The sequence below is a fragment of the Brienomyrus brachyistius genome, chromosome 25 (genome assembly GCF_023856365.1).
Source record: "Brienomyrus brachyistius isolate T26 chromosome 25, BBRACH_0.4, whole genome shotgun sequence".
NCBI lineage: Eukaryota > Metazoa > Chordata > Actinopteri > Osteoglossiformes > Mormyridae > Brienomyrus > Brienomyrus brachyistius.
In genome coordinates this window covers 11,692,081-11,714,570 of record NC_064557.1, presented here as the reverse complement: position 1 = coordinate 11,714,570, position 22,490 = coordinate 11,692,081, and the positions used below count along the sequence as shown (strand labels likewise).

The window sequence follows — 22,490 nt, the reverse complement described above, 5'->3', positions numbered from 1 at the left end:
GGGCCTTTTGCGGGTACCTTTGTTATTCTCAGAAAACTCCGGAACAGGAGTGGAGGGCGATATGTGTGTGGAATGGAGGCAGGGCACTTATCGCTTAACGTTTTAAAGGCTGGAACATGTCCACCCTCGCTGACTGTCGGTGAGTCAGAAGCTTCTTCTGTGCACCAGCATTTCCTCAGTAAAATCATCGTGTTCCTCTGTAAGCTCTGCTGTGCAACTTCCTGACACCGCCTGGGCCCTTTCGGGTCTGAGGATCCCAGGCTGTGAGCACCCTGTGCCTCCAGACAGTACAGGGGGGCCTGATTCCTCTCCTGACCAAAGGAGGATCCAGTTTTCTAATATCAGGCCTCTAATATCAATGAGTGATATCAGCCTTCAGAATTGGTCAGAAAAAGCTCGAGAAATTTGATTGGCCTACTCTCCTGTGACCCCCCTCCCCCAGCCAGAGAGGCATGTAAATGACGACATTAGACAGAAATCAAGGCAACCCCCGCCCGATACCCACCCAGAGCTCCTAACCAGCCAGTAATTAAAACTTCTACTTAAACTAAAACAAACTCATCAGTCCCTTAAATGGACTGGTGTTGCAATTATAAAAAAGACGAAAGTGTGGTTTTTATAAACACATTTAGGTAGAATGCTTTTAAAAGCATGTGACAATGAAAGAAAATGGCTCTTTCTGGATGCCTCCATTTAGAAAGACAGAAACAGGCAACAACGGGTGACAGGCTGATTATGCAGTCGTAGGCGAGACGTATCCGTGGAGAAATGTAGCCAGGGGCACAGGGGAGGAAGACGCTCAGTCGCTCTTTTAAGCAGCGGATGGAAATTACACTTCATGTTTTGAAAATCTGATAAAATATCACGCACAGGAGTTAATGACTGCAGCAGAGAAGCGACGAAGAGGACAGTTGTCGGCCTGCTGGAGAGACGGGCCTGTTGGGGGGGACATGGGGTCACTGTCCCGGGGGTGTCACAAACACTATTTCTGGGGAGCAGGTTCCCAACCCAAGCACTTCAGTAAAACTAGCATCTCACGCAGGAAAAGAGGAGTGAATCTGAGCCAGAGTGTATCAGAACCAGACGATATCAGAGCTGGAGCGTTTGGAGTCAGAGTGTTTCGGAGCCGGAGTGTTTTGGAGTTGGAGTGTCTTGTAGCCTATGTGTATCAGAGCTGGAGTTTTTAGAGTCGGAGTGTATCGGAGCCAAAGTGTTTCGGAGCCGGGTATTTTGGAGCCAGAGCATATAATTTATTTTTTATTCACCTTTATTTAACCAGGCAAGACAGATTAAGAACATGTTTCTTATTTACAACTGTGGCCTGGAACAATCAGAGCCGGAACATATCAGAGCTGGAGTATATTGGACCCCGAGCGTATCACAGCTGGAGTGTTTTGGAGTTGGAGTGTATCAGACCTGGAGTATATTGGAGCTGGAGAGTATCGGAGCTGGAGTGTATCAGACCTGGAGTATATCGGGCCCAGAGCATATCAGATCTGGAGTGTTTTGGAGTTGGAGTGTATCGGAGCCGGAGCGTATCAGACCTGGAGTATATCGGGCCCAGAGCATATCAGACCTGGAGTATATTGGAGCTGGAGAGTATTGGAGCCGGAGCGTGTCAGACCTGGAGTATATTGGAGCTGGAGAGTATCAGAGCCGGATCGTATCAGACCTGGAGTATATCGGACCCAGAGCATATCAGAGCTGGAGTGTTTTGGAGTTGGAGTGTATCAGAGCCGGAGCGTATCAGACCTGGGGTGTATCGGACCCAGAGCATATCGGGCCCAGAGCATATCAGAGCTGGAGTGTATCGGAGTTGGCGGTGTGACGGAAAGGAATTGCTCTTGCTTTTCGCATGGTTCCTCGTTTGCTTTGTGATATGGATTCTGCTCGGTTCCGCGATCACGTCCTCGACGCACGCCGCGGTGTCATCAGATATTGAGTCATCCGCCTGCTTTTGGGTCCTGTCCCGTGCCCTCGTCTATTTCTGAGACGTGCCATTGAATATTTATAGATTTTCCGTTCCCCGCTTTCGACGCGAATCCGTCGTATGCAGCCAGAAAGACGGTCGCCGCAAGGTGACGGGGTCTACACGTCGGGGTGAGCTTCTGATAAATTACATGTCATCACAACTCATAAAAGAGCCAGCTTCCACCTGCCGTTTAAAGTTAAAATTGCTAGTTTCCATGCAGCAAATTGCACTGGTTCGCTCCCAGGTATAGAGATTAACACTGTGGTAGCAGTAATGAAGGAATCTGCAATTAAACTTGTTAGAGAAGGTCGGCCGTCAGTAGCAGCAGCCCATTATAAAATTAGCTGAAGTGCTTTATTTAAGAAAAAGCCAAGGAGAATTTATAAAGAGCTATTTCTGTCTGTGTAGCTGAGTTAAAAACAACTGTCTTATCTTATCTTTCAGGCCTGGCATTAATATCTAACACCAAGGCTCCTCTTTGATGTCGTCCGGAGCGTGAAGGTCCCCACTGCTTTTCAGGTACGAAATTCCCACAAGAGTGTGATGTGGCAGGCTGTGTAATACACACACACAGACAGAGTCACACACACACAGACAGAGGCACACACACACAGACGGAGACACAGACACACACACACAGACAGAGACACAGAGTCACACACACACACAGACAGAGGCACACACACACAGACAGAGACACAGAGTCACACACACACAGACAGAGTCACACACACAGACAGAGTCACACACACACACACATACAGAGACACAGACACACAGAGTCACACACACACAGAGACACACACACACACAGACAGAGACACAGACACACAGAGTCACACACACACACACACACAGACACACACACACACAGACAGAGACACAGACAGAGTCACACACACACAGAGACACACACACACAGACAGAGACACAGAGTCACACACACACAGACAGTCACACACACACAGACAGAGGCACACACACACAGACACACACACACAGACAGAGACACAGACAGAGTCACACACACAGAGTCACACACACACAGAGACACACACACACACAGACAGAGACACAGACACACACACACAGACAGAGTCACACACACACAGACAGAGTCACACACACACAGAGACACACACACACAGACAGAGACACAGACACACACACACACAGACAGAGTCACACACACACAGACAGAGACACAGACAGAGTCACACACACTCAGAGACACACACACACACACACAGACAGAGACACACACACACAGACAGAGTCACACACACACAGAGACACACACACACAGACAGAGACACAGACAGAGTCACACACACACAGACAGAGTCACACACACACACAGACAGAGTCACACACACACAGACAGAGACACAGACAGAGTTCACACACACACACAGACACATACACACCGGCAGAGACACACATACACACAGACACACACATACACACACATACACACAGACACAGACACACACATATACACATAGACACACAAACAGAGACACACACACAGACAGAGAGACACATACATACACACACACACACACACACATGCACACTTTGTGGTTATCTCAGACCATCATGGGGAATCAATTGGACTCCGACTAAATTCTTCCTCTCTGAGTCCCTGGAATGCAGGTGAAATATGAGTTCAGTTTAGCCAAACTACCCCTGGGGAGGCAGCATCTTTTCAACATTGGATCAGGTCACTTTATGTTCGATCACCCCCCCAGATTAGCCCTGACAGAGTAACCCATAACGGAGCACTGCCAGTTGACCGCAGGATGCTAATGTCCTGATCTACAGCGCAGATCGCCATCCTGTAGCATGACTTAAACAGCTCGAATGCCGGGGAGGGGGTGAAAGCCGGCATGCACCCCACCAATGGGGGGCGCTGCTCGGCCAGTGTAGGCGTGGTCCTGCCACAGTTCCACCCCATCATCCAGGCACAATCCTCCGCTCCCATCCGGGCAGATCTGAGCAGATTGTGACCCGATGCTCGTACGTGTCACACACTGGGACTTAGGATCCACGCTGTAGTCTAGAGTACAGGAGCAGGCTTCACGTCCTGGTCTGGGGCCGTGATGCTAGCAGAAGTGTAGCAGAACTTGGAAAGGAAAGGCAGGGAGGGTAATGGGATGCAAAGAGCAACGACGCAAATATATTACGGCTTTTCTTGGATATACTGTGATGATATACATGAGATGCAGTAACACCAGAGTGAACTTCTGGAGCGACACCGGCCAAACCCACCCCTCAACCAAAAGACAAATGCTAACCTAACCACCTAACCACCTAACTACCTAACTACCCAAAGACAAAACGTATACACACAATAATAAATGGCAGCCACTCCCTACGTCCCTCACACGGAGTATCTACACATTCTGTACAACCAGCAGCAAAGTCGAAATCGAAATCCAAAGATGCATTCAGTAGCTAAAGTCCAGGTCAGAAAACAAATATGCAATATAACAAATCCAGCCATTATGCCCCCTGCTGCCCTTGAGAGGCCTGTTTGCTGCTGCTGACTCCTCTAAGCTCTGCTTGGTTCCTACAACATTCTGTCCTTTTCCAGGCAGAGAGAATGTGAGAGAGAGAGAGAGAGAGAGACAGAGAGAGACAGAGAGAGAGAGGGAGGGAGACTGCATTCCTCCACAAAGCCTCCCCTCTTCTGGAAAACAATGGCTGCTTCTTCTGGGAGGTAAGACTTGAGCGTTGCTGTTACATAAGAGGGTTTCGATGGAAACATGCAAAGGGGTCAAAGGTCATCCCCCCCCCCCACCCACCTACAATCTGTCTCCCCACTTTCTTAGCCCTAAGTAAACAGATGGCACGTCATCCACCATGACACCGCACCCAGCGCCGCTCACCTGCACAGCAGTGCTGCCTGGCCACTCCCAAGGGGTGAAAGTCCGTCAGGTACCTGCCCTGTGATGATCTCTCTGTGGTTTCACTGTTTGATTTGCAGAACATACCTAGCAGACGGACCGGTGCATCACGCTGACCAAACTCCAGCTGGATAAAAACGCAACTGTACTGTCACCTTCCGCATTCAGCTCCCAGATTTACCTTTTCTCTCGGGGTCTGGTTTTGACACAGGTGTGGTCGCCTCCCACAGAGCTGACAGGAAAGGTGTGGGGGGGGCAGCGTAGCTTCACGGCAGGTGAGACGTGATGATTCCACAGGCCTGCCGACAAACTGCGGCCCCTATTCCACCACCGGCCACATGCCGACAGCAGGCTCCAGCTGCAGCTCTCAGCCGCAGCCTTTTATTTTTAGCTCTGGCTGAGCTTTGACCCCGCCGTCGCTGACATTTTCTGTGAATTCCAGCAATGCGCGGAGCTGTGCTCTCTGGGTGTCAGGCGTTTCAGTCGCAGATCAGAGTGCACTGCAAGTTACGCGTAAGTAAGGCACTGCAGATCCAGCCACGCGTCTTTGCTCGGCGCGGTAGCGAGGGCACTTCTGTACTGGTATGCCGGTCAGTCATTCAGTGACATGGTTGCAAAGCGGCGGTGGGGCTGTTGGGAATGGCAATGCTGGCTTTTCCGGCACTGCTAAACTCATCGGCGACTCTGGGCTTGGGTTTGATGTAGAAGACGGTGTCACAGAAGTGGCGTGTCCCTCAGGGGTGTCCGTCACTGTGCTGTTCCAGGCCCCCCTGCCTCCCCACCGCCACTAATGCTCCTCTTCAGCTATCAGGTCCTGCCACTGGCAAAGTTTATCAGACCCCGACTTATGCCGACTCATTTCAATATCTCCACCAATGCAAAGCCCCCTCGTTCCCTGCCAGCATATGCAGGCATTAATCTGGCTCTGCACAGAAAATTATTTCATTTCCTGAAGAAAGCTAGACTGGCTGTGCTTTTTAATACTTCCTGTAAAGCCCACCCCGAAATTCTTGTTTGAGTACCGAAGCACTGGGTTAAAGCTATTTACTGCTGAATATCTGCATGAGAATGTATGTGTTTTTCACACCGTGGGACAGTAAATGAGGTGAGGGGATAATCTGGGTAACAGGCTGCTAGCTTAATCCAGTGAGGATTCAAATGCTGCACATATTTTAAAAATGAAGGCGAGAGCCCGTACGGGCGCTCATGTAATTAACCGCGCCACTTTAGCCGAGCGGCACGCTCACTAATTGCAAAAAGCCCCTGATTTGTGTTCAAGAAAACGACGCGCCGCATTGCTTTGCAAATACCAACTGGGCCTTCTTAATAATGTGGTGCGTTACCGGTGCCATATGCATGTCACTTATCTGAGAACCGCTTTCCATTGTCACCGTGGTGATATGGCACTGAAACGTGTCGGCACAATGACAGAAGTGTCATGACCCGATCCCTCCACAAAGATGCTGACCTAGGACTGGTCGCCGGTGTGGAAAGGCGTGTGCTGGAACACGGAACATGACATGGGGTCAGCCAGACCCACCCACCGCTGACACCTGGTCACTGGTCACTAAGGAGACGCCAGTGTCCCGGGGAGAGGCGTGCGCGGTAATACAAACATGCTCCTTAGAGCAATCCGCACACCTTAATGTTATTATGCTCATGTGTTAATTATATTCCTCCAGCAGCAGGGTGATTGTTATTCACTCCTGACTCACCTACAGCTTACCGTCTGTCTAGCTGACGTGTCAGTAGCTTCTTTGCAGGATTCTGGACACTTGCTATATTATATCTGCCACATGCAGGTTACGAATCACTGACCAGGAAGTGCTTCTTCTGTGTGCCCTGGTGCTGTTTCCTAAAAATCCCGGTGAGTTCCATGACCTCACGGAGATTAGCGCAGAAGCACCCTGTTCTCCTGAAGCCGACAGTCTGATCCCTGCCCCGGGGGCAGTTTCGATTGCTCTTCAAACCCCCCTCATCGCCTCAGTAGTTAGCAATCCCCCTCCCCCCCCTGAAATCAGAGGAATTTCTAACTGCTATGTTAGCGCCCCTTTCGTCTGTAGCGGTATTTGCTCTAGAGCTGTCTGACCCCGCCCGCCCCCCCTTGCCTCCCTTCCAGAACATTCCCTGTAAACTAACAAACCAGGGGTCATGTGGAGCCAGGCTGAGGCAGGAGCCGCACCTTGCTGATGTAAGAGAATGCAAGGAAAGCCCCACCCTATACAATGCTACCATACTGACAAACACCAAGCCCCTGCCAGGGAGGTCCAAACCAGTAACAACTCCTCAAGCCCCCCACTGTCACTGTACGTCCCACCGGGGTCTCCAATCTATGGGACAGTGACATTTGTAAACACACAGCTGGCTCTCTGCCTCCTCTGCACATGGCTGCCCGCTCTGTCCCCTTGCTCACACTGCCAGCAGACACACACACTCCTTATCAGAACCGGGCTTCTGTAAAGACTGCGGGTATCTGATCCGGTACGTCTGCCACGAGGAGCATGCATCCCTCCCTCTCACTGAGACTGAACCGGCTCCTCTCAGAGTTTCTGTTTACAGACAGACCCGTGCTGCCTTATCTCCTTTATGTTTTTGTAAAAGGTCAACAGCCTCTGAGGCTGTCATGCACACTCCGGCCTCTTGGGGCACCCTTTCATCTCAGACCCGCCGTCTGCCTGCGTCACGCCCGCGCACCTCAGCTTATTGCTCCTCCCACCTGCAGTTTGATCACCCAAGGACAGCTGGATTATTTCTGCACCTATAGAAATTAGGCCATTAAAAATGCTTCGAAGCAAGAAGGAAAGCCACTAACGACAACGAGGTAATTCATTCAAAATCTGATTGGCTGAAGGGACACTGGAAGTACATTCATACCGAGGAAGGTCCACCGGCGTTCCTGATGACGTGTGTGTGAGCGAGTCTCCTTCCGGGGCGAGTCCTTCGTACAGTGCGACCCCGTAGCTGGCCTGTCCTCAGTTTACCCTGTGCAGCACCCAGTGTGGGGGGGGCGGGGGGGGGGGGGCCTGAGGACAGCGTGATCTGCTGACAGCGCCCAGCTAGCTTTCATCAAGGAGCCACCTGACTACTTAATATAACCAGCTGGGCTGCAGCGAGAGGAGGCTGGTGAGAGACGGCATGACAGGATGCTGCAGGCTGACAGGATGCTCCTGCTGCAGGCTCTCAGGCTGCCATGCCAGTGCTACGCTGCCTTGATTTCTCTAAAAGGCCCAGACCCTCCTGTGTGCCGACAGCCTTCGGAAGCATCTATTTACCTCCTGTGTGTCCAGCCTACTGCGGCGTCCTCGCCTCCACGGTCACCGAAAGGGCTGCCCTCTCCCAGTGGACCAGCTCCTAGGTGCCGAGACCCCCAAGCCTAATTTCCCATTGAGGAACCACAGTCCCACTCAGCTTCTGAAAGCACAGCGCCGCTGTTCTCTTCAATTATACCCCCCCCCCAATAAATAAGTAAAAATACAATTACGGAGGCCTTCCCCACACTCTGCCGTCCCTTATCTCGCTCAGGCAGCTGGCTGCGAAATGTTTGAATTGGGCTAAAACGGATGATAAACAACAGGTATCTCTTCCAATTATAACGGGCCGTGACAATACGGCGAGGATGTTGTTTTTTCACAGACAGCCAAAGGGCCGGCAGCAGCAGAACGTCATAATAGGGGACTCGGAGACGTTCTTAGACAACTGAGCTACGAATTAATGTTTCCATTAGGGACGCTCATAACCCCCCCATACACCGAGTGCCGTTCCGTTCGAGCGCTCGGTAATAAAGGGAAGCCGAGACGATGCCCGCGGGACGAGGCGCTCTGCCACACGGCACGCTAAAAACGCAGCCGGGCCCAGGACGGTGCGCTTGACAAGCTCGTCCTCTAAAAATACATCGAGCGTCAAAATACATCGAGCATCACACTATAATTGATTCATCAGAAAATAATAGCGGCCTCCTTTTCTAACTGTGATTGCTCGCAATCAGGTGACATCATCGTAATATGCCGTGTTTTGCCGCCGATAAAAATAAACAGAGCAAACTGAGGGAGAAAATTCCTTCCTGCTGGTGTCTTATTTACAAGCTAATTATATTTTCCTGAGTTTTGTTTGAGGGGTACTGAGGCTGATGATGGATTGTGGTGGATTCGGAGGCGGTGCGCGGGGTCAGTGCTTTCCACCGGCTACTTGGGGGTGTTCTGCGTGCTGTCGGAGAGCTCGGACATTTAACTTGCCTATCTAAATGGGGACCAAAGCATGAGGCTTAATTACACCAAGGATCTGTGATGTTCAGTTATATTAAAGCGTCAATTAGAATTGGTAATGTACAGATGGGAGCCTTATGTAAGCACTGACACCTGACTGGTCCTGCTCAGTTCGGTGTGTGAAAGCAGGCTGGGGGTGAAGTGGCCGAGATCGTCCCAGTACACATTCGCTTGGCAGATGTTCTCATCCAAGGGCACTTACCCAGCAAGCAATTTCACAAATCTACATACCTAAAAAAACAATTTCAGTTTAGCATTAAGGGTGCTCAGGGGAGTGACAGCCATTCTTCCTGCAGTGTTTGGACCAGCAACCACAACTCCCACACTGGTGCCTGCAAGCCTGCGCCGATCTCCGGAAGGTTCTGCCTGAGACGTGATTCGGGGCACGGCTTCTGCGTACGTGGCGCACTGGGTGAATTGTTCTCCTTTTCTAGCATGGATGTGTCGATCTGTGGATGAGAAAGCAATGGCTCCAGTCGGAGTGGGGGAAGGGGAAGTCCCAGGGCTGCCATGTTCCCAGTGCAGTGATCCTCATGAAATGCAATTTCATGAGTAAACATATGAGCACCCTGTGATATTAAAATCACTCTGGGGTAGGTCCGGCACCCCCCCCCCCCCACCTTGAAGTCTGAGTGGCATCAGCTGCCAGCAACCAGCCTGCCTGACTAAGGGGGGAGGGGGGGGGTTGGATACTTAGGTAAGTATTATTTTTATTCTATTCCATTTGTAAACAAAACCCTGGAGCTTATTATTGACATGGAGAGCACCTCTCCTATTCCCTTTCTGTCCCGAATTTCCCCTTGGGATCAATGACGTATATCATCCATCCATCCATCCATCCACATTTGATTTTACTCTGTGGAGACTAGAGCCTCACCCTTTTCCCCAGGCATCATGGACGTAGCATGTCTTGTTGTGCAGGACAGCGACCTGTGCCATAGTGCCACATAACTTGTTACTGTTGATATGCAGCTGAGGACTGAGAGACTGGGTCCCTCCCTCCTGCGGACTGTGAGACAGGGTCCCTCCCTCCTGAGGAATGAGAGACAGGGTCCCTCCCTCCTGAGGACTGAGAGACAGGGTCCCTCTCTCCTGAGGAATGAGAGACAGGGTCCCTCCCTCCTGAGGACTGAGAGACTGGGTCCCTCCCTCCTGCGGACTGTGAGACAGGGTCCCTCCCTCCTGAGGACTGAGAGACAGGGTCCCTCTCTCCTGAGGAATGAGAGACAGGGTCCCTCCCTCCTGAGGACTGAGAGACTGGGTCCCTCCCTCCTGCGGACTGTGAGACTGGGTCCCTCCCTCCTGAGGAATGAGAGACAGGGGTCCCTCCCTCCTGAGGACTGAGAGACAGGGTCCCTCTCTCCTGAGGAATGAGAGACAGGGTCCCTCCCTCCTGCGGACTGTGAGACTGGGTCCCTCCCTCCTGCGGACTGTGAGACAGGGTCCCTCCCTCCTGAGGACTGAGAGACAGGGTCCCTCTCTCCTGAGGAATGAGAGACAGGGTCCCTCCCTCCTGAGGGACTGAGAGACTGGGTCCCTCTCTCCTGAGGAATGAGAGACAGGGTCCCTCCCTCCTGAGGACTGAGAGACAGGGTCCCTCTCTCCTGAGGAATGAGAGACAGGGTCCCTCCCTCCTGAGGACTGAGAGACAGGGTCCCTCTCTCCTGAGGAATGAGAGACAGGGTCCCTCCCTCCTGCGGACTGTGAGACTGGGTCCCTCTCTCCTGAGAAATGAGAGACAGGGTCCCTCCCTCCTGAGGACTGAGAGACTGGGTCCCTCCCTCCTGCGGACTGTGAGACAGGGTCCCTCCCTCCTGAGGACTGAGAGACAGGGTCCCTCCCTCCTGAGAAACTGGGTCCCTCCCTCCTGCGGCCAGTGAGACAGGGTCCCTCCCTCCTGAGGACTGAGAGACAGGGTCTCTCCCTCCTGAGGACTGAGAGACTGGGTCCCTCCCTCCTGAGGAATGAGAGACAGGGTCCCTCCCTCCTGAGAAAACTGGGTCCCTCCCTCCTGCGGCCAGTGAGACAGGGTCCCTCCCTCCTGAGGACTGAGAGACAGGGGTCTCTCCCTCCTGAGGACTGAGAGACTGGGTCCCTCCCTCCTGAGGAATGAGAGACAGGGTCCCTCCCTCCTGAGGACTGAGAAACTGGGTCCCTCCCTCCTGCGGCCAGTGAGACAGGGTCCCTCCCTCCTGCGGACTGTGAGACAGGGTCCCTCCCTCCTGAGGACTGAGAGACTGGGTCCCTCCCTCCTGAGGAATGAGAGACAGGGTCCCTCCCTCCTGAGGACTGAGAGAAGGGTCCCTCCCTCCTGAGGACTGAGAGAAGGGTCCCTCCCTCCTGAGGACTCCCTCCTGAGGACTGAGAGACTGGGTTCCTCCCTCCTGAGGAATGAGAGACAGGGTCCCTCCCTCCTGAGGACTGAGAGACTGGGTCCCTCCCTCCTGAGGACTGTGAGACAGGGTCCCTCCCTCCTGAGGAATGACCGCTGAACACAGAGTGTGTGTGTGCGTCTGTCCGCGTGTTTTGGTTTGCATAGATCACATTTGGGGACCAAAATGTCCCCAAAGTGCGGTAAAACCTGAATCTTCCTTACTCATGGGGACACTTTTTCAGGTCCCCATTTGGATAACCTCAGTTTTATAAAATCTGTGAATGTAATCAAAAAAGTAAAAGTGCCAAAAGTCTTGTATTTTGGTTGGTTACTTATGGTTAAGGTTAGGGCTGGGTAGGGGGTGTCATGATTGGGATTAAGGTTTTTCCCATAGAAATGAATGAACGGTCCCCATTTAGATAGGAAGACCAACTTGTGTGTTTGTGTGTGTGCCTGTCTGTCTGTCTGTCTGTCTGTCTGTGTGTGCGTCTGGTCCAGGTATACCTTACCTTGTGGGAACCAAATGTCCCAACAACATGAAGAATACCAATTGTTTTACCTTATGGACCAGTTCCCTCTATTTATAAAAATCCGTGACTGTAATGAAAAAACGAAAAATCTTTAATGTTTAAAATGTTTAAAAATGCAAAAAACTCCTGTATTTTGTTTCGTTACTTATGGTTTTGGTTAGGACTGGGTTGTTGTTAAGGTTGTCATAGTTAGTTTTAGCATTTTTCCCATAGAAATGAATGAGCGTTCCCCAAAAAGATAAGATTGCATGACTGTGTGAGTGTGTGTGTCTGTCTGTCTGTCTGACTGACTGTCTGTGTGCCTGTGTGTGTGAGCATCTGTCTGTGTGTCTGTCTGACTGTCTGTGTGTGTGTGTGTGTGTGTGTGTGTGTGTGTCTGTCTGTCTGACTGAGTGTGTGTGTGTCTCACTGACTGTCTCTTCTCTCTGCCCCCCCCAGCTTCCGTTGGCCACAGACCTTTCCCCCCAGAGCCCCTGTGCCAGAATTAGGGCACCTACCTGGACAGACGGATGGGATCGCAGTAAACATTCATTTACAGAGGGGGATCTCACTGTTTTATTCATACCCTGCACTTCACTATCAGACAGGCAGTGAAATATGCATTTCTAGCGTACATAGTAGAACACAGGCTTACCTGGCAGTTTTTCAGACTTCCTGCGTTCTGAATTATACATTGAACACCAGGGGATATTTGTAGCAAGGCCGTATAGAAGTATAGAAATTTATTTGATATATGTGACACACTGGAAACAGGCATAATTCCCCCCAGATATATTATTTATGTATCTTCCACAGATTTTTGATATTTTCAGATATCTTACATATTTACATACACCTACAATCTGAATACCGTTTTTAGGATATTTCATTATGTCTGGCTCTGTGTGAGTTACACCAGGTTCCAGGTTCGCAGCGGTGTCAGTGTATCACAGCAGGGGATAGTGCAAAGTGGTGTTCCACAGGGGCAGTAATCCAGAGGGGCAGTAATCCAGGGGCAGTAATCCAGAGCGGCAGTAAATCCTCAGGGGCAAAAATCCACAGGGGCAGTAAGTCCTCAGGGGCAGTAAGTCCACAGGGGCAGTAATCCTCAAGGGCAGTAAGTCCTCAGGGGCAGTAAACCTCAGGGGCAGTAATCCTCAGGGGCAGTAATTCACATGGGCAGCAAGTCCTCAGGGGCAGTAAGTCCACAGGGGCAGTAAACTTCAGGGGCAGTAAGTCCTCAGGGGCAGTAAGTCCACAGGGGCAGTAAACCTCAGGGGCAGTAAACCTCAGGGGCAGTAAGTCCTCAGGAGCAGTAAGTCCTCAGGGGCAGTAAACCTCAGGGGCAGTAATCCACAGGGGCAGTAAGTCCTCAGGGGCAGTAATCATCAGGGGCAGTAAGTCCTCAGTGGCAGTAAATGATTTTTGTGATTTTTAAGCTTGTCAGTTACCATGCAGGAGACATAAGCAGCTTGCAGGAGCTGCAGACATCACCGTGGAGATGGCAGAGCCTTTCATGGGGGTAAATCACTGCCAGGAGGACCCGGGCCATGACGGCAGCCCCTCACCAAGGGTAATAACTGGGCTTAACTAGGGCCCCCCACCCTTATCTTACCTAGGCAACTTAGCTTAACCTGGGCAGTTTCGTGCTGTAAAAATGAATGATGGGGCAGCTTGGGTGGGGGAGGGAATGATGTAGCGGGGGGGGGGGGGGGGGGGGGGGAGTAATGGGAAGTAATGCCATTGATGAGGTTTTGGGAATACCCCTGCTCGTCATCCTGGAAATTGCAAGACTGACGGGGAAGACAATCCTGTGAATTCGAACTGGAGGGTGTAGCTGTTCAGATTACAGTGTGGAGATTTGCTTGTATGGTCCATGCCCCCCCCCCCCCTCACCCCCCCACCCCACACATACACACACACAGCTTGTCGTCGTTTCAGCCTTTGAATTTGTCCTTTCCTTTCACATTGAGGTTCTGTTGATCGGAGGTCTGAGGGCTATGTGCTACAGTGTGGGCCATGTTGATATGAGGCATCCAGAAATGATGGCTCTCAGCATTCCAGAGCCCAGGGGCCAGCTGGGAAGACTGGGAGAACTGGGGATCTCCACTGGTTTCACTCAGCAAAGACACCCCTAACACTCCTGAAATTGTTATTCACCAGCATTAAAAAATGATTCGGCTTCATCACTGCGATAGATGTTCTCTGCTTGGGAGAAGCTGACAGTTTAGCTTTTATTGAGAAGTGTGAGATTGCGCTCAGATCTACCCTGTAGCGGGATGGAGTCTTCGGCAGGAGCCGGATGATTTCTCGATAGGCACCAACCAGCAGCTGCACTACCGTTTATCAAATATTCCCAGTTTTATTACAGGAGAGCGGCAAAGAAAGCCCACCTCCCATTGCACGCTCCTCCTTTTCGATCCTCTTGAATCTTCAGAGCCCTTAAGATTTCCTGATATTTTTGAGCACGGCCTGGGGGTCCACAACCCCTCCATTTCCACACCATTCCAGGGACGTTTCTTCGTTCAGCGCCTAGACAGTGTGATCCATAATGGGGCCAATTAAAAGAATACCTCTGGACTTTGGTTCCATAAAACCAGGGCACAGACAGAGCTCGGTGGTGACCCCGGCACCCAGGGCTCATATGGGTTTATTCTGGTCCAGCTCACTTAACGCAGTCAGTTTCATTTGTATTTTCAAATTATATTTTGAACAGACAAATCAGTTTAGCTTTGGGGATTTGTGCCTTTCGGGGGTGTGGGTGGGGAGGGGAAGTATGACAGTAATCAATTCCAAAATCACATTAATCATTTGTACCCAAAATGAGGAAACGCAACTCTGTGACCATCTGAGCGGACAGCTTCATTTTTCCGGCAAAGTCCCACGGTCCCGCCTGAGAAATGCAATCTGCAGATGGGAATGAATCCCAGCGTCATTCAATAAAAGGAAATTATTTTGGAGTGGCGTGCAAGCGCGTTACATGAATCTGAGGAAGAATGTCGCCCCGTCTGGGAAAGGTGGAAAACGCAAAGCAAGTCAAAGCCTTTGGGGGGTGATGGGGTCGTAGGGGCCCCTCCCCGGGCAGCCGTCAAAGCCAGGGCTAACCCCTCTGAGGCTGGCGGGCGGGTAATCTGCAGACACCATTGGCCGGGGGCATGAATGAGGGAGAGGAGCAGGTCTCGGTGTCCATCCCCGTCATCCACACAGCTGTCAGCCAGCAACCGTCTGACACGATGGGGCGTACAGGGAGCTGCAGCCAGCTGCAGCCACGCCCCCGGGCCGTCCTCCGGCAGCAGCGCCCCAAAAGGCCTCATTAAGCCTAATGAGTCTTGGAATTAACAGCACAGTGGAGGAGTGGCCACCTTCCCAGCTGGATATTCGGTTGTTTCTTTAACATTCATAATGGACGAGTAACAAGGGCGGCGATTCCCCTGGTGACCCCCAGACGCACTGCTGTCCCCACGCACACACACAGCCCGGGCTGTCACACGGTGTCACATGCACGCACACACACAGCCCGGGCTGTCACACGGTGTCACATGCACACACACACACTGTACTCCAGAGTGTCAGATGCATACCCACCCTGGAGAGTCACATGATGTCACACACACACTCCTGAGTGTCACACAAACACACACACACATATACTCCTGAGTGTTACAGGCACACACGCACACACACAGACCCCGAAATGTCACAGACACAAGCACACACACACATACTGGAGTGTCACAGGCAAACACACACATGCACACACACACAGACACACACACACACAAACACACACACTCCTGAGTGTCACAGGCACACAAACACAAACGCACACACACATGCATGCATACAAACACTCCTGAGTGTCACAGGCACAAACACACACACACACAGAGCCATGTGAGCGGATTTAATTGAATCGCTTATCAGAAGCGCCTGATGATTTCCTTTTAAGCCGGCGCGGCGTTCCCGCTGAATCATGGCCCGTGAAACATTCCTCTGCTGTCGCCCCCTTTCCCAATCAGCCGTAAATGGGGTCATTTAAAAACCAATACAGGCCTGTGTTTGTTTCTTTATTATTACATAGAAAGGTCACCATAGATCCTTCTCAATGCACGCTACAAAATAATCACTTCAAATAATAAAGATCTATTTCCTCTTATGCGGCGTCTTCTTCGGCGTGTAAGAAATGCCCACATTTAAGTATAACTGCATTCGGTCACCTATAAGTCATATTTCCATTCTGTGGTATTTGAGCTTATCTCTGCCCGCTGTAAAATGGACGCACTCCATTCGAGTTCCTCCTCCTGTTTTTTTTTTCAAGATTTCGATCAGCACCCTGCCAGCAGGTAGCACTAAAAGCTTGTTCTTTTTGCTCCAGAAATAAGCATCGGGGAGGCTGAGATAAACCTTGATCCTTAAAGAAAAAAGTAAACAAAGACAAAAAGACTTTTGCAGATTTCCCTTTGGGGGCGCCTTCCATTACGGGCCCGTCTAATCCGGCTGGCGTCTGTGACGTGTCGCGGTCCAGAATGCCGCACGGCTGAGTTATGAGATGCTCGTCGCATTTAAGCCGCCCGCTTCGTCCTAATAAATTCGTCATTGTGGCGCTAATGGGCGCGTATGGCGGACAGATGTTGCTGAATAGACACGCGCTCGGCGGGCGCAGTCGGAGCCACCCTCCTCATAAGCGTCAAGCTGCCCCCCGGATAAATTACACTTCCCAGAACAATCTTTCCTGTTTGTCTCCCCCCCCCCCCACCCCGATGGTGTTGTCAAAAATGGGAGATAATGAAAAATAGATTCTCCTGTCCTTTGGAACTGAGGGGGATTTGGGGTTTGAAGATATAATATGCTAATTAAATTCTTAAGCGCAGACCTTTCCCGGCTTCCAGGATGGGTTTGGATGCCGCGGGGAAGCCGCGCATCTTTTAATGCGCTGTCGAGCGTGCTCTTCCCTGCTGCTTTCCTTGGATGGCTCGAAAAGCTGCGATGCATGCAGCAAACTGCAATAGCTCCGTTCCCAGGAGTCCCATTCCATCCAGCTACGGAAGTTACATTCCCCGGTCGCCGGGGGTGACGTGTCACTCAAGCAGCCTGTAGGAAATCACAGGTGTGCTTTCAGCCACCCCCCCCCCCAAATTAAAGGGAGGAGCAAATGCGCCTGGCAGTGACTCTACGGGCTGGGTGGGGTGCTGATGTGGCCCCTCCTCTGTGCCTTCCCTAGCCAGGTGTTTTGCTTGTGCAGTTTGTAGAGGTTAAATTACGGCATGAAATTTACTGCTTTATTTCAGCAAGTTATTACAGGGGTGCGAGCTGAGCGTCCGCGGAGAGCCTGCTGTCAGGGTGTCTCAATCGGAGCGACGTTATCCGGGGCGTCTTCCAGAAGAAGCCACTTTGGGGACGGCACGTCTGCCGCGCCAGGCGGCTCTTTGAGATATCGTCACCACCCGAGTGCGCCGCCGACTCCCACAGGGACCCAGTGACGTGGGAACATACTGGATAGCGCCTGATGCGGCAGAACGTGATGCCAGGTCCCTTCATTGGCCGCGACACCATGCTGATGGCCCCATGGGAAGCCCCGAGGATCGGTGCAGCCGTCAGAAGAGAGAGACGTTTAAACGATGCTTAACGAGGGAAAAAAGCCGCAACATTGGTGGAGTAAAAGCGAGCGACGCATTTCCCGGGGCCTTGAAGGAGGCATGGGATGACTTTTCACCCCTCTTGTGGTTTGGGGTTTAAGGTGTACCAGACCCCCCCATCCATCAGGACGCACAGCTGCAGAAGCGAGCAGGTGGGGGTATTTGTGTTTTGAAACAAAGCCTTCCCTAACGTGCTGCATGCAGAATGGATGTTTTTCATTTGTCTAGAACCACAAACACCAGGATGCTGGAGTTTTACTGGGGTCACAGAGCCTAGGCCAATCAGGGTGCCCAACATATTCTGGAAAGCCACACACAAGAGCTCTCAAAAGGAGAGTGGGTACGATGCAGAGAGGAGAGACACAGAGGGAGCAAGGAGAAAACAGGAGTAAGACAAGGAGTGTGGAGAAAAAAGGAAGAGACAGAGGGAGCAAGGAGACATGGTGCGAGGAGATAGGAGGAGACAGAGGGAGCAAGGAGAAGGAGGAGAGTGACAGGAGGAGTGTGGCCGAAAGAAGGAGTGAGGGAGCTGAGGAGAAAGGAGAAGAGACAAGGAGTGAGGAGAAAAGGAGACAGGAAGCGAGGAGAAATAAGGAGGAGAGACAAAGGGAGAGGAGGAGAAAGGAAGAGAGAGACAGGGAGTGTGGAAAAAGGAGGAGAGAGACAGGGAGTAGAAAGGAGGAGAGAGAGGGAGATAAGGAGAAACGAGGAGAGACAGGGGGAATAAGGAGAAAGGGGAGAGAGGCAGAGGGAGGGACATGCAAGAGGCATAATTAGACAATTATTCAGAGGTGGACAGGAGCCCATCCCTCTATGTGGCACCTTCAGCCAGATGAGGCCAGCAGAGATGTTCAGGAGACGGAGTGGATCATACCTGAAGGTCTGCAGCAATTAGAATGAGCTGAGCCGGCCCACCACAGGCTGCATATATCAGCCTCCCGTGAGCTTCCTGACCCGCCATGGCCCTTGCCACTGTCTGCCGCCATGATCTCATCAGTGGAATGAGAACACGGTGCAGTATGAGGAAAAGCAAAAGCCTGTGGAAGCCAGCAATGTTGGGAAAGCAGGGGCACTGTGTGTCAGATGCGTCTGAAACTCTGTAGGACTAGGTCTCATGGCACCTGTGGAGGGCAATTCAACCTGAAGGAAGTGACGGAGGAGAAGGAGTAGAGTTGGAGGAGGAAGAGCAATGTCAGAGGAGGACGAGCAGTGTCAGAGGAGAAGCAGTGTTGGAGAAGGAAGAGCAGTGTCAGAGGAGGAGGAACAGCGTTGGATGAGGAGCAGTATCGGAGGAGGAACAGATTTGGAGAAGGAGCATTGTGTGAGCAGGAGGAACAGTGTAGGAGGAGGAGGAGCAGCAATGTCAGAGCAGAAGGAGCTGTGCTGGAGGAGAAGCAGTATCAGAGAAGGAGCAGCAGTGGTTTAGAAATACAAACCAAAGCCAAGGCATTGGGGTAGAGCGTGATCCCACCCTAACGTGTTGGGAAAGCGGTCCTTCATACCACACACCTCCTAAAGGTCTTCCTCCTCATTTAAAAAAAGGTGAACATAACAACTGTCTCCCTGGATGCCTGACGCAGGACAGGAATTTTAAACACTTCATAACAAGCATGTTTGTCATTTTACACAAATCACACTCGAGTTGCCTCGCTGAACGTGAAAGTGCCAAATTACCAGCGTCTGAAACAAGCGTATCCCCAAGAGTCCCCCTGTAGTGTAAATGAATGACACTCGATTTCCAAAAACAAATAAACAAAAAATAAATGCCTTTTTAGACCATATGGTTCATCTGAATTCATCAACGTTATTCTCACTCTGAAGAATAACCTGAAATGAGATGGGAAGCAAACGTCTGCCTTAATCTGGGAAAAGTATAATGACTTGTGTGGATCTGCTGTTTTGCTCCCTCGAATAAAAAGCACCGGGAATAAGTCTGAAAGGCTCTGCCAGCTCTTATTGGACACGCCGTTGGCGTGGTACGGTGCTCCGTGGCAGCCGCTGAATGCAGTGTGCTGTCGTGATTTAAGACCTCGACGCCGGAGCGGGGGATTCGCGGGCAGGAGAGGATGGGCGAGGCCCCTATAAAAGGGGCCCCCTTGGGAGAGCGACCGGCCAACCTCGGCTGTGATTTATTCTGGGGAGCCGGATGTTTTTCTCTGGAAAAAGGCACGTGCCGGGAGCCAGCCACGTCTACCGCTCACGCTGGGCCCATCGGTGCGAAGAGCTCCACCGCAAGGCTTGTTACACGTGTGGCACAGACCCCATAACACCACACCAGGGCTGGGGCCCAACTGGCCCTCAGAGTGGTCCTGTCCAGCCTACTCACCATTCCTCAATCAGAAGCAACAACATTTCGCATCAGGATTGTCACTCATCTGCAGCACCGCTTTGGTTGTATCTGCGAGCAAACTAGGCCTGGCAAGGCAAACACTTAGCAATCTTACAGTCTTTACTCTTTAATTCCACTGGATAAGTACCAAAATAGCAGAGCTGCGCTGTCTCCTCTCAGATCCTTTCCCCTGTGGGGAGCTGGGACCTTCTGCCGAGACGTGCGGTTACTGGGCATGCACGGACACAGCGCAGAGGATGCTCCCTGTGGCTCCTCCCCTGGACGTGCCGGATCCAGGTAGAGCATGTCCCTGGAGCTGAAGACAAGGCAGCCATAAAGGTGAGATTCCTGACAGCCAGCGGGCAAAGTTTTAAGTGCTGGCACAGATTCGAGGAAGTGACTCATTATCATGACGGTGTTATAACAGTACAGACTGTCAAAGCACTGAAGACTTTATGAATCATCCACCTCTGCTCCTCCTTACAAGTTTGTTTGATCTTCAAACAGGGAAAAGACGCACCACACACTTCCACTGCGATTACTGGGTGCCTTCTAGGGCTCTGGAACCCTGTCTACCGGCAGGAAGTCAGAAACCTGTTTGAGATTAAATGCTCTAAGTAGGAGTTCATGTCCCTAAGGGCGTCCATTGAACTGGTAACCTTTGACCTTCTAACCTCAGGGATCGTGACACAGGAAGCACATCCACAGCTAATCCAGGGAGAAAGTGCTGTGCTTATCTATGTTCTGTGGAATGAGACACATCCATCACCATAGATACACAGGAACAGGCTCACGGTTCATTACTCACCCAGAAAAACAGTGTTGCTCTCGAACAAAGTCATGCATTTTTATAAGACCCTACAGTTCAGTACAGTTTTTCAGTCTTTTGTCAGTGCCAATTACAGCTTTTGATACACTGCTATGAGTGTCATTAATTCAGAGCAGACCACATAGCGACACTTGTTTTCAATAAATCATAAAATCAAATTTTATCCTCGGTGATAGGCCCTTGACTCTGCAGCAGCATCCCCCTCGAAAGTGCCTTTGAATGCGACGACAGTCATCTCAGGAGTTTTTTTCCAAACCCCTTCAAAGTCTTGGGCAGCACTGAAAATTAGAAGGATCACTTCACAAAGACAAACATAGCGTGCTCAGGACCCGGGATCAGAAACGTGCCTGCTTATGAGGCAGAACGGTGAGCGGGGGGAGTGCTGGGCATCTCTGGCCCAACACCATCAGGATGGGGAACAGAATGTTGGATGGGGAACAGAGCGCTGGATGGGGAACAGAATGCTGGATGTCGAACTAAATGCTGGATGGGGAACAGAACACTGGATGGGGAACTGAATGCTATATGGGGAAACGAGCGCTGGATGGGGAACAGAACGCTGGATGGGGAACAGAGCGCTGGATAGGGAACAGAACACTGGATGGGGAACAGAGCACTGGATAGGGAACAGAATGCTGGATGGGGAACAGAGTGCTGGATGGGGAACAGAATGCTGGATGGGGAACAGAGCGCTGGATGGGGAACTGAATGCTGTATGGGAAGCAGAGCGCTGGATGGGGAACAGAGCGCTGGATGAGGAACAGAGCACTGGATGGGGAATTGCGGGTACCACCCCGCAGAGCTCAGCGTCAAACTGAGGACATGTCCTCGTGCTGCTTGACTTGATAAACAAATCCGGACTGGATAACCGACGGACCGCTCCGAGGTGCTGGTGGACAGATGGTGAGCCTCATCCATGTCGGCTCTCGCCCTGGCAAACACACGGCTCCATTACAAGGCTCTGCTAATCCGGCCATGCAAATCCCCCTACTAAATGTTGCTTATGCGGATCCTTTCTGACATGACTTACAGACACTTTCACATCAGCGGAATGTGTGTCTGTTCCTCGGATACTCCAGGAAATCATATGATGCATCCTGTCCACTGACATCCAGCGCTATGTTCACTGAAATGTCAAATTCAGTAAAATTACATGTTCTGTCTTATGTAGCTAAATCCATAGGCACGACCCAACCGCTTGAGCACATCTCTCCAGCACAGTTATGTGTTACTGACTTGAAAGGATCTTTTTTACATAATCCTTTATTTAAATAGATTGCTGTGTGGTGATGATATAGCGATCTGGACTATTCTTCTTCCTCACACCCTATTATTTCCCAAGAACCCTATCTTACTTTCCAGATAAATGCCGGTGCTCAGGAGTGTGTGTGTGTGTGTGTGTGTGTCTGCGCTCAACGATGCCGGCCACATACAGGTCCATCCCATGTACCGCGTGTGACATTGAAATCTAATTCTAGACCCTCTGGAAAGCATTTCTCTACTTATATCAGTGTGTTCTGTCCTAATGAGGTTCAGGATCCTCCCTCAGCAGACACAGGAATGGGTTACATTTACATTATATTAAAATTATTTATTTGACACTTTTATCCAAAACGACTTACAGCAGAGGGAAGGCTTACAGTTTATAGGTCGGTAGGGACCCGATTTCT

The 22,490-nt window shown here is 51.1% G+C and overlaps 1 protein-coding gene and 1 long non-coding RNA gene across 3 annotated transcripts in view; one reads left to right on the top strand and one right to left on the bottom strand.

Annotated features, from left to right (window-relative positions):
• The window catches only part of LOC125720430 (uncharacterized), a 284,101-nt gene that overhangs the window by 168,151 nt on the left and 93,460 nt on the right, over positions 1 to 22,490 (bottom strand). The gene's annotated exons all lie outside the window — the stretch shown is intronic.
• LOC125720439 (uncharacterized) lies at positions 1,219 to 16,182 on the top strand. Of its 2 annotated transcripts, XR_007385457.1 has the most exons (7): positions 1,227 to 2,100; positions 2,417 to 2,491; positions 4,569 to 4,694; positions 4,807 to 4,912; positions 9,440 to 9,539; positions 12,486 to 13,599; positions 14,000 to 16,182. It is a non-coding gene; the product is annotated as an uncharacterized LOC125720439 (long non-coding RNA). The 2 variants fall into 2 exon arrangements; XR_007385456.1 differs by lacking the exon at positions 14,000 to 16,182 and having other exon boundaries at positions 1,219 to 2,100; positions 12,486 to 13,715.